This window comes from Varanus komodoensis, unplaced genomic scaffold (genome assembly GCF_004798865.1).
Source record: "Varanus komodoensis strain SLA01 unplaced genomic scaffold, ASM479886v1 scaffold78, whole genome shotgun sequence".
Classification (NCBI taxonomy): domain Eukaryota; kingdom Metazoa; phylum Chordata; class Lepidosauria; order Squamata; family Varanidae; genus Varanus; species Varanus komodoensis.
Window position 1 is genome coordinate 2,726,183 of NW_025336455.1, and position 12,101 is coordinate 2,738,283.

Genomic DNA, 12,101 nt, shown 5'->3' on the forward strand with positions numbered 1-12,101 from the left:
CGGTGAGCCCCCTGCTGTGCGCAGCGTCGGGGGTACCACACGCTGCAGCCATGGCTCTGGCCGGGCAAGCAGCAATGGGGGGGGGGGCAGCTGCGACGGGAATGCCGGGGAGGGGGAGGGACACGCAGGGTAGTGTGGGAGGAGGGGTAAGACTCATAGGCTAGTCGCTGCGGAAGGGGCCGTGAAGGCCATCGAGCCCAACTCCAGGGGAAGCACCCCTGAGGGATGGCTGTCCAGCTGCCTCTGGAACGTCTCCAGGGCGGGGGAGCCCCCCGCCCCCCGAGGTCATGGGTTCCATTGTAGTGCTGCTCGGACACTCGGGAAGCTTTTCCTGATGTCCAGCCAGAACCCGGCTTCCTGGATCTTGGGCCTGTTATTCCGTGCCCTGCACTCTGGGCTGATGGAGAAGAGAGCCCGACCTTCCCCTCTGCAGCAGCCTTCCGAGTCCTCGTGGAGGGCTACCCCACCTCCCCTCGGCCGCTGCTCATGGCCAAGCACGCCCAGCTCTCCTCAGAGGGCTTTGTTTCCAGTCCCTGGATCATCCAGACCGCTGAGGAGGGCAGCCGTCTTGCCTGGCACTGTCCAGCCCAGAGAGAGCCGGGGCCAGCCCACGGTCTGTGGGTCATTGCAAGCGTGGCTGGGCACTCTGCTCCCCGCCAGCAGGGTCCCCCTTGAGCACCCTTGCCTCAAGCCGCCCCGCTGGGGCCTCTCTCTGCAGTCCCTCGGCGGGTGCAGGCCGCCACTGGGAGGCCTCCTGCCCTGGGGGCTGATGCCCGGCTGCTGGTGGCCCCGGGCCGTGTGCCCCACTGGCCCTCGGGACAAGCACACCAAAGGAGGCCCCGTCTTACCTGGGGGCTCTGCCACAGCTACTGGAGTTCCTTTTTTATTTATTTTTAGTTTTCCCCCAAAATACAAATTAGCTAAATGGAGAACATGCAATTAAAATCTTTCTATGGCAACCAAGCACCCACCGGGACCATCAGATACGCTCCAGGTCATTTGCTCTTTCAAGAAGCTCCGTCCCTCTTCCAAAATTGCAATGACTTGTGGAGGTTCAAACCCTTCTCAAAATTATTCTTATCTATATAGCCTTTTCATTTTAATACCACAAGTTAATTTATCATTAATAGCAATATTCCAAACTTCTCTCTACTAATCACCCAATTGATCATCATGTTTTACTTTCCAATTCTCTGCTATAATTAATCTCGCAGCTGTTAATAAATTTGTTATTAGTTCTTTAACATTCCATAATATGGGTTACTAATGCAATTTCGGGATTTACCTCAATATTTAGTTTTACTGCTTTCTTTAAAATCCTCTTTCCGAAACTCATTATATAATCACACTCTTTCCACATGGAAATGCGTTCCCAGGCCGCAACCGCCTCTCCAGCGGAGGTCAGAATGTGCGCGTCCATATGATAAAGTTTCACCAGAGTCGGTCCCATTTCCATGCTAGTTCATAAAAACTCCTTTATTCTTTCCGACATCCAGTTTAGCATCCTGTAATCCCACACATTTTCCAGCCTTCCTTACTGACGTTCCATCTGAAATCCGCTCTAAGAGGCTCGTTCTGGCCCCATTGCCTGGCCGGGTCTCCTGCACTCTGCCCGGGACCCTCCTGCCCTGCCCGCCGCCTGGCCGTCCCCGCGGTCGTGCTTCGGCGCAGCAGCATCTCGGCGGCCGCTCTTCGCCCGAGCCAATCCTCTGGCCGCGGCCCGGCCGGGCCAGAGCGAGCCGAGCCGAGCCCCCTCCCCTCCCCTCCCCTCCCCTCGCCGCTCATTCACCGCCGGCGGCTTCAGCCCAGCGCGGCCGGGCCTGGCGAGCGCCGCCGCCGCTCTCCTCGCGAGGAGCGGCTGCCCGGGCCGTCGGTCCCGGGCGGGCCACGCGGGACGCCCGGGAGCGCACAACCTCCCGGCCCGCGCCCGCGCACTGCCCCCCGCGCCCGCCTCCGGCTGCTCCCACGTTCCCGGCAGTCCGGAGCGGGCCGCTCGCATCGGATCTTGTAATGCTCGCGGGGCGTGTGGGGGGGGTGCTTTCCGGCAGCAGGGGCTGGGGCTGGAGCAGCGGGGCCTCCGCGGTCGCCGCCGCCTCCTCCTGCCTTCCGACGGGCGAGGCGCTGGCGGGGGCCGGGCCGATGCGGGCTCCGCTCCCCACGCAGCACCAGGCTCCCGGGGTGACTGCGGGCCAATCCCGGACCCGCGGCCCGACCTGCCGGTTGTACGGGAACGGGGGCCGGGGGCAGAATGTGGGAGCCCCCCGCGCCTCTGATCTGCCCCGCGCGCTTCTCTGGCGAGCCCCGCCGGGGGCGGGGAGGGGCGGGGAGGGGAGGGGAACGCGACGAGGCCGCCGCCGCCTGGCGCTCCGGCCTGGGCACGGCCTGCCCGGGTCTGTTCCTCCGTCCCGGCAGAGCTGCCTTCATCCATCTCCGGAGCTTCCACCGCCTCCGGGACAAGGGCCTGGCCCGGACGGGCACCATGGGCTGAAGAGCTCCGGGCGCGTGGCTTTCCGTGGCCCGGGGCAGGCGGGGTGAGACTGAAGGTGACGCGCGTGGGCGACACCCCACCTGTCCCGCCGCGCGGACCTAGAGGAGCCCCTCGGTGACTGCAGGCTGCAGCGCTTGCCCGTCCCGTGCGTGTAATGGTCCTTCGCTGAGTGGCTTGGTGCGCGATCCGCCCGGGTTTGGACTGTGTCAATAAAAGCGCTTATGGATGTTATATGGTTGCCTGATCGTGTCAATGAAATCGCGGCAGAAACTGCTTGCCCCCAGGACCACCCCCTCATGAAACTTCCTTCTCTCCCTCTCTCCCGCCAGATTTCATTTTCCCCTCAGTCCAGTTCTTATAAAAGTAAAAAATTAGCATTTCCAGAGACCCGGTGAACTTTTTATCGCCAAGGACCAACATGTTGCTCCCCGTCCGGCCTTTTCACCCGAAAGGCTTGCCTGGGCGCGTGCTGCCGCGAGAGTCCTCGTTCTCGCCGGGTCGGCTCCGCTGCATTTGCTCTCGCTTGCTTCTCTGCCGCCACCAGCAGAGGCTCTGGGGCGCCTTGCAAGCGGCTGCCTGCGTCGCGAAGGCCCGTGTGCACGAACGCTTTCGCGCACACGCAGCCCCCTCCCCCCGCCGCAGACGCGTGTCCAGGGCTGGCGCGCACCGGCACGCACCTGTGGCCCGGGAAGGGACGTGGTCCGGCTGGCCCGGGCAGGAAGAGCAGGGCGGCGCGTGTTCGGGCACTGGCGCCTCTGAGTCAGGCACTCGGAGGCCGTGAGAAGCCCTCGGGGAGGCGCCGCCCAGGAGGGGGCCACACGCTCCCGCTGGCAGCCGGACCCCGGGGCCCGCACACCGCTGGGCTGCGGCGGAGCTCCTGCCGGGGGGCGGGGAGCTGCTCGGCGCCTCCACCCGCGCGGAGAGGAGGGACGCCCCGCCAACGGCAGCGGGCGGGAGGGCGCGCCGCCGCCGCCGCCGCTCCCGCGGCCTCCCGCCCCTCCCAGCCCGGGGCGAGCGCGGCGCGGCGGGCCGCCTCTGGTCCTGGCGCGGAAGGGCCGGCGAGGAGCTCCCCTGCGAGCGCCCCGGGGCGGCTCCAGGGCCCGCCTCTCCGGAGGCGCAGCCGGCTGGGGCTGGCAAGGGGGCGGGTGGAGAGGCCCACCGCGGGCCCTGCGGCGGATGGCGACGTGCCCCGGGCCCGGCACGCAGCGAGTCCGCTCGGGGAAAGGCGTCGGCGGGGAGGCCCCTTTGACGTCGCCCCGGCGCCCGCCTGGAGGAGCCTTGCTCGGCGCGTCCCCGCGAAGCGCGCGCCTGCCGCTGTGCTGCCGCGCGCCCAGCGGCACGCTCGCGGTCCGCGGAGCCGCGACCCGCCGAGAGGCGCGGAAAGAGCGGCGGAGGCCGTGGGGCCCAGGAAACGCGCTGCGGTCGGAAGCGCGCGGCGGCTTGGAGGGGGCGGGGAGCGCGGCGCTCTGCCGGGGGCACAAAGCAGCCTCTCGCCCCGGGGCTCGTGCGGGGGGGGGGGGCAAAAGGGACGGGGCCTCTGTGCCCGCTTGCCAAGGGAGACCCTCCCCTCGCCTGCGCCCCCTCGTGGTGAAGCGCAGCCCGACGCGCCCCCCGCAGAGGGCATGCGCTCCCGGCTTCACCTCTGGGGACGGGGCGGGAAGGGCCTCCCCTGCTCAGGGCGGGCTGCTGCTTCCCGAGGCGGCAGCGCGGCGATCCAGGAGTTCGGTGCCTCTGCAGCCTCCTCTCCCGGAGAACAGCAGGCAGGAGCGAGGACAGGAGTTCCGGAGCTTTCGCACTCTGGCCTCTTTCCTAATTTTAAGTTTGTAAACATTTAAGCAAACACCCCGACCACGCATGTCAGCATGTGATTGTGGCACCCCGGTGGCAGGGCCGTGGCCTAGGGAGCGTGGCTCTGAGCAGCCGGACCAATTGGCCCAGCACCGTTCCATCCGCTTCGCAGGGAGCGGGCTGGGCACTGGCACCACATGGGGCACAAGCGGGGCGTCCCAGAGGCATCCCCCATCTCTGCTGTGCTGGTTCTTCAGGGTGGTGCAGGCGGGCTGAGCCGGTTGTGGTTGCACAGCTCGGAGGGGCCACGGCTCGGGGGCCTGGCACCAGGGCCGTGCCGTTTTCAGCCCGCGCAAGGGGCTGGGTGGCACCTGCCCCGCACAGCCTTGGGAGCAGAGGGCGCCTGCCAGACAGCTCTCCCAGGCGTGTGCTCCGCTGGCACAGGGGCTCTTCGCCCTCTGCTTGGTGGGAGGGCCCAATCCGCAGCCCTCCCTCCGCACCCACCTCACTGCTGAGCCCGGCACTGCTCAGAGGCTGCCCCAGAGCAGCTGGCTGCGCCCAGGGGAGGAGACTCCTGTCTTGCCCCATCCGGAGGGGCCTGCCAGGGGGTCCCACACAGTCTGTGGGACCAGCAAGGGGGGCTGGGGGGGCAAGCAGAAACTGGGCCAGAGGACGCGCCGGCCACTCTCTGGGGCGACCCACCTCGCTTACACACGCCCTGGCTGGCTCCGTCCTGCCCTGGAGGGGCCAGACCACCCCCGCCCCCCAGCTTCCCCACAGGCTGCCCTGTGTGCAGTGGGCTGCCTGCATGGTCATGGTTTTGGTGGCACCCCAGATCACTGCCTCACCCACAGAACGCGGCTGAGGCCGGGTGACCTTTGCTGAGGACTGGCTGCTTGACCTGCAGAGGAATGCTTTGTTGTGGCTGTAAGCAGAGGACTAATTGGCTTGCTCCCGACGATACCAAAGACACCAAAGCCGGTTGGCAACTTCCCAGTGCCCCAGGCTCCGGGGAGGTGCCCAAGCAGCCAGAGCGGCTGCTTTTCCTCGGCCAAACCGGCTTCGGAGGCCTTCTGGCCCCCTGCAGGAGAAGCGTCCCTGACCTGGGTCAGCCAGCTCCAGCGCCAGGCCAGGGCAGCCGGCCTCACACTGCTTCCAGCCCCGGTTGGACATGTTCCCTGGGCAGGCTGATGCTGGCATTGTGTTGCTGTCGTCCAGCCCAGAACCCCAGGTGAGAGGCCACGCGTGGCTGATGGGTCCCGCTCCAGCTGCCCCTCCTGCCCAGCTGCCCTTCCAAGCAGACAGCGGGCAGATGCCTCCAGCGCCGCGCTCAGCCGCAGCCGCAGCCTCCAGGCCCTCTGGCATCTGGCTATGGGCTGCAGTTGGGCCTGGGAGCCTTGACCGAGCCGGCAAGGGCCCCGGCGGGACTGAGTGGGCTTGCAGAGGGGGTGAGTGGCAAGAGGACGTTGCGAAGAAGAGTAAAGCACCCAGCGCAACAGGGACTACGCCCTGCGCACAGACTGCCTGCACGACAGTCTCTGCCTGCAGGCGCCTACGCCAAAGCAGCAGCAGCAACAGAAAAGGAAGCGGGGGGGGGGGGCAAATGAGCTCAAGCGCCAGCTCCTACAGGCAGATTGTTCTCGCAAGGAGCAGCATGAGTCCCCTCCCCTCTTTCAGTGGGCAGCTGAGGAGAAGCCACTCTTTGTGTTCTGTTCACCCCCAGTTCTAGGCGTGCTACCCAGTTGTCCTTATGGGGTTTTTCTGGGGATTTGATACACCCGACCCTCAAAGTAGCAGAGCAGGCAGCTGGAGAAGTGGTGGGCCAGGCTGCCCCCAGACGGTGAGGCGCAGGGCTGTGGCCCAGGGCTCCCGCCTGACCCCCATCGGGGCCACACGCTCTGGCCTGGCCAGAGGTTCTTCGCCACCATTGCTTGTTCTGAGGACTTGCCGAGTGCCGGTGGGATGCCGCCCACGACTAGGACGTGACAACGGAGGGGAGCAACTTGCTCAAACAGACCAGAGGATTTAGGCAACGTTGTGGAGTTGCATTCCATGCTACAAAAAACTGGTCCTTGCACAGAAGTGCAGGAGGATGAGCCTGGTGCCCAAAGAGCATCCGGGCCAAAATAAGTGTGCCCAGGAACCAAGGGACAGGACAGGCGGCGTTTGCAAGAACCACCCAGTCGAGGAGGCGAGAGGATTGCCAGTATTTCGAGGATGTCTCACAGGGCAGTAACGGGGCTCCCATTCATCACTCCCGTATCTGCTGGGAGGCAAATTCTGCCAAAAGTAGGCCCTCCGAGGAATTCTTGTCATGCAAGGGGGAACCGCTTTCTTCTGCAGAAAGTGGAAGGAAGGGAAGGAAGGGGACGGCCGGCGAACTTAGTGGATCAAGTGAATGAGACAGGAACTCTGTGGGGAAACGACCACAATGTACTTCAGTTCCTGATTCTAAAGGAAGCCAAAAGGCTTGTAGCCGTACACATTCTCTGGATTTTGGGAAAGCTGATTTCAATACACTCAGGACAATGATGAGGCAGATTATCATTGTTGGTCCTGTGGCAAGTGACCCTAGGGAGGAGAGGACTCCAGGATGGGTGGGTGTTTTTAAGAAAGGAAATTTTAAAGGCACAGTTCTGAATGATTCCAACAAAAAAATAGCTGATGGCAGGCAAAACCACTTGGCTCCACAAAAACCTTTGCGTTGAGCTAAAACCCAAAAGGGACATGTAGGGACAAGTGGAAGGAAGGCCAAGGAACAAAAGAGCACAGACAGGTGGCACGGAAGAGCAGGAATGACACCAGGCAGGCAAATGCTGGGAACAAGCTGAGTCTCAAGGGATGCCAAAAACAACACACAAGCTTTTTTTCTGGTGTGTTCACAGCAAACAGCAGAAAATAAATGGTGGCTCGACTCTCAATGAGGAGAGCAAATTGGTAGCAGATGGCAAGGAAAAAGCCAAAGGGCTCAGTTTAACTCTGGATCAACCTTTTCCCAGAAGCAGGTCTATGACTGCCCTGGGGGAAATGAGGTACCAAACAAAGGTCAGGACCGAAGTTTGAGATCGACAAACAAATGATCAAGGAACACCTAATTTTTTGAGCGAGTTCCAATTCCCTGGGTCTGATAAATTGCATCACAGAGTAGTAAAGGAGCTGGCAGAACACGCTGAACCAAGGCCTATCATCTCTGAGAAACCATGGAAAAGAAGGGAGTGCCCAATGGCTGGAGAAGGGCCAGGCTTGCCCCCATCTTCAGCAAGGAAAAGGAGATGAAGCTGCAGACTAGAGGTCTGTCAGTCTGACGTCAGTCCCTGGGAAATTCTGGAGCAGATTATAAAGCAGTCTGTCTGTACACACCTTGAAGACCATGGAGAAATTACTAGAAGCCAGCTTGGATTTATCGAGAACAAATCCTGCCAGTCTCATCTGATTGCATTTTTTGATTGAGCAACCTCCCCGGTGGACTGTGGGAATGCTGTGGACATAGTCATCTTGACTTCAGCAAAGCTTTCCACAGAGTCCATGGCATTCTGAGCAGTGCGTTGGCCAACAGTGGGTGAGATGGAGCCCCGATCAGGTGGCTCTGCAGGTGGCCACGGAGTTGCGCCAGAGAGTGCTTCTCAAGCGCACCTTCTCAGGCTGGGGAGAGGAGCAAGGGGGGCGCTGTAGGGCTCCGTCCCGCCGCTTGGATGAGAGGTGCCGGGAATGCTGATCAGATGTGCAGGCAACATGAAATTGGGGGGGGGGGGGCAGTTAATTCCTGGAAGAAAGAAGCAAAATTCAAGGTGATCTTGATAGGTTGGAGTGAAAACAGAGTGAAATTCAGTGGGGACAAATGCCAATTTCATCACCTAGGAAAGGGGAGCCCAGTGCAGTTACAGGATGGGAGACACTTGGCTCAACGATACTGCAGCTGCGGAGGCTCTTGGAATCGCCAGCGATGGCAGAGCCAAGACGAGGCAACCCTGGGACGCGGCTGCACAACAGGCTGATGCCACTTTGCGCTGCGTGAACGGCAGCAGGGCTCCCGCATCATGCGAAGCGCTGGCTCCCCCTCTTCGGGCCCCGCCTGGAGGCCTGCGTCCAGCTCTGGCACCACAGTTGAAGAAGGGTGCAGGCAAGCTGGAAGGGTGCAGAGGAGGCAGCGCGGGTGGTCCGGGGCCCGGGAAGCGAGGCCCCGTGAGGAGAGAGCGAGAGAGCTGGGCCTGTCCAGTCGTGAGAAGAGAGGGCGGAGGGAGACATGGTGGCACTTTCCAAATACTTGCAAGGCTGCCACAGAGAGGAAGGCCAGGATCTCTTCTCGACCATCCCAGAGTGCAGGAGACGGAATAACAGGCTCAAGTCCCGGGAAGCCACGGTCTGCCTGGACATCAGGAGAAGCCCTTCCCGGCGGCCAGAGCGGCGTGACAGCAGAACCAGTGGCCCGGGGCCGCGGCTCTCCCCATGCCAGAGGCCTTCGGGAAGTGGTTAGGCAGCCCCCTGCCAGGGACGCGCTAACCTGTGATCCTGCTCTGAGCAGGCAGTCGGGCCTGGTGGCCTTCCGGACCCCTTCCGACGCTGCCGCGCTGTTATCCGTGGGCCGCAGCTCCCGGGGCCCTTCTTGGAGCCTGAAGGTGGCTCATGGCTCTCAGGCCTGAGCCGGAGAACCACTCGGGGCTGCTGTCAACTGCCCAGAGAGCTTTGGCGGTGGGGGGTGAGGAGATACAGAGGTGCCACCCAGTGTTCAGCTCCCGCTGGTGTTTTCCTGCCGTGTTTTCTGTGTTGTGGTGGATTCGCTTATCAGTTTGAACCTGTCTTCTGAGTGTTCCGCCCTGGAAAACAATATACGCTGGCACTGAAATAATGCCCATTAAATAAAACGAAGACGTCCCCTGCTGGACTTTGATTTCTCAAAAGCTCTGGAGAAATAAAAAGGTTTGCCCGGCGCCAGCCTGATCTCCACCTGGGGAGCAGGCCGTGACGGGGGGGCATCACCACAGAGAGGGCCCCCTGCTTCCCCAGACCACCACCTGCTCAAGCTCAGGTGATGGGGCAGCTGGACCAGTGGAGTTTCCAAAGAGCCCCAGATATCCCCAGCAGGTGGATGCACTTATCAGGTGTGCCACTGCTGCCCCCTTCAGGGCAGATGCGAATTACATTCTGACTGGGCAGGCACTTCTGGACAATTGAGAAGCACAGACACAGCGCGAGTCAGAAGGGGCCTCCTGGGCCATCTCGTCTGGCCCCCGGCTCCAGCCGGCCCCGCTCGTGCCGTCTACCATGTGCGTGTCCAGCCTCTCCTTGGACACCCTCCCCGGTGGGGCTCCAGCCACCTGTGGAAGCCCATTCCATGCCCTCGGGGTCCTAAGTGTTAGGAAATTCAGGGATCCGAGGTTCAATTTAGATGCCGGGAAGAACTTCCTAATGCTTGGAACATGTCCGCCACCACAGGGGGAAAATGGTCACAACCCATTTCCATGTGACACCCCTTCACGTACACTGAAGTCGCTACAGGTCCCCTCGGAGTCTCCTCTTCTCCGCAGCGCAGGGCTGCTTGCCTTGGAATGGAGAGAGGGGGGCTGGAACAAGCGCCCTGCCCGGTCTCTCCCAGCTGTCAGGCTCTGGGCACTGGAGCAGGCCGTCGTGCGAGGGAAAGCAGAAGGCAGAGAACAGGGGTCAGCTAGAGAACGGAGATGCTTCGATTCCATACAGAAACCTGCAGCCTTGAATTTGGAGCAACTGAGCAGGGCTGTCATGGACGGGACGTTCTGGGGGTGTCTAGGCTGCCATAGGCTGGAGACGACTTGACCACGTGGAACAACAACATCTTGGGGCGAATTGTGCCAGTGCCCGAAATGCAGGTTTTCCTGGTCAGGGAGTAGCTCCACCCCTCGTGATCTGGGTCGCCCTTTTCGGCGTCTCTTCCAGTGCTGACAAACCTTTGTGGAGACGCCGCTCAAGCTCTTGGAACACGGATGTGCTTGCGATTGCAACGAACCAGAAAGGGAGATGGCCAGTCTCTCTCCTACACGAGCGGAGGAGACTCGGAGAGCTGGCTGGCTGTGGTGCTCGCACCCTTCCCTCAGGTCTCAGCTTGCCCTCTTCTGTCCAGGCAGAGTTCTGGAAAAACCAGTCCCGCGGGTTTGGGCTGGGTGCCTGCTGCATGCGGTGCAGGTCGCTGTGCTCCCGTGAAATCGCAAAGAAATCCCCATCCCGGAATAGCTTTGTGCCTCCAAATGCTCCGCAGCCCTGGAGGGCGCAGTGCCCACCCCACCCAGAGCTGCCCGAGGCAGGCCCAGCCTTGGCGCATCCCTGCCGCAGTGGGGTCTGGACCCCACGGCCTCTCCGGGGCACCTGGGCCTTTTTGTCATGGCCAACAGCTGTGTGGCCCCCTTGCTCCTTGGCCCACGAACAAGGGGCCCCACATGCACGCCCGTGCGTGCGCCCCGACTCTCATCAAGGCCACAACCAGGGAGGGACGCCCGCCAGGGTCATGCGTGCTGGCGCAGCTGCGCCGTTGTGCTTGGCGGCAGAGCTGGTGTGGACAAGCCCAGCCACGGGCGGGTGCCACGCTGAGCGAGCCCCTCCAGCCCCGCGGCAGCCCCAGGGCCCCCGATGGGTGATGAGCCCCTGCATGGCACAGCACACGGCCCCCCCAGAGCACCGCGGCGCCCGTGGCGCGCGCCCGTGAGCGTGGTGTGGGACACGAGGCACCGCAGCTCACGTCCCCAGGACCGTGGGAGCTGGCGGGAGCGCCACGAGCTGCGGGTGGAGGTCGTCAAAGGATCCCAAGCCGGGAGGCGCGACAGGCGTGGCGGCGCATGCATGTGTGGGGGGCTGGGCCTCTGGAGGGTGTGCTGCTGCGGCTGGACACGGAGCTGTGCCCCCCGCCGGCTTTCTTCACCCCTCCCATGAAGGCATCCAGGAGGCAGAACGCTCTGCCCAGGCCGGGGCTGCAACCAAGGTCCGCGGAAGAGGGCACAGAGGAACTGGGGGCCGCCTCTTCGGCCCTCTCGCCCCTCCGCCCGGCTCTGCCACCTCCGCAGCTGTGCTGCCACAGGCTCTTGTGAGCGTAAAATGGAGAGAAGAGCCATGGGGCGAAGGCAGGAGCCGGTCCGCCTTCCCTGGCTGGCAGGCTGGCAACCCGCCTGCGCCTCCTCCCCTCCCTGAGGGCTTCCCAAGGCATCCAGTGCTGGTGTTCCTCCTCTGGGAGCAGGTGGGCTTATGCTAGGGGTTTTGGAAAGGAATTTGCTACCGAGCAATGTACGCGCCAGAATACTGGCAAGGCAGACACAGGCAACCGCACGGGGGGCCAAAACAAGCGCCGCTGAAGGGGTTGCCCTGCTTCTGGAATTAATTCCACTTGATCAGCTGATGGGGTGGGGAGGGGAGTTCCCCAGGTAGCCAGCAAAACCAGCAGACTAATTGCAGCAGGCTGCTGACGAGCGAGCCGGGCAACGAGGCCTCCTGGTTCCCAGACGCTGGGAGTCAAGCGGCTGAGCTCCTGGGAGGCGAGTGCCCAGGGAGAGCACACAGGAGTCTGGCGGCAGAGTTTGGCAGGGCGGCCGAGGGAGAGGTCTCTAATGGGGTTCTTTCCCCATTTAAAAAAAAACTTCTCTCCCTCTACGTCTTCTTCCCGCTTTGTTTTCCTCCTTGAACTGTCTCCCGTTCACTGGCAGGCCTGTGCTGGCAACCTTCAGGAGGGATGGGAAGCGCTGGGATCCCGGCAGGCCCAGTGAGGGAGATCCAGCAGGCGGAAGGAGCGGGCCGGGGACTCCGCCCCGAGGAGACCTGCGCCGCCCGGCCGTGTTCGTCTCCTGGCTGAGGCCGGCTTGGCCAGCGT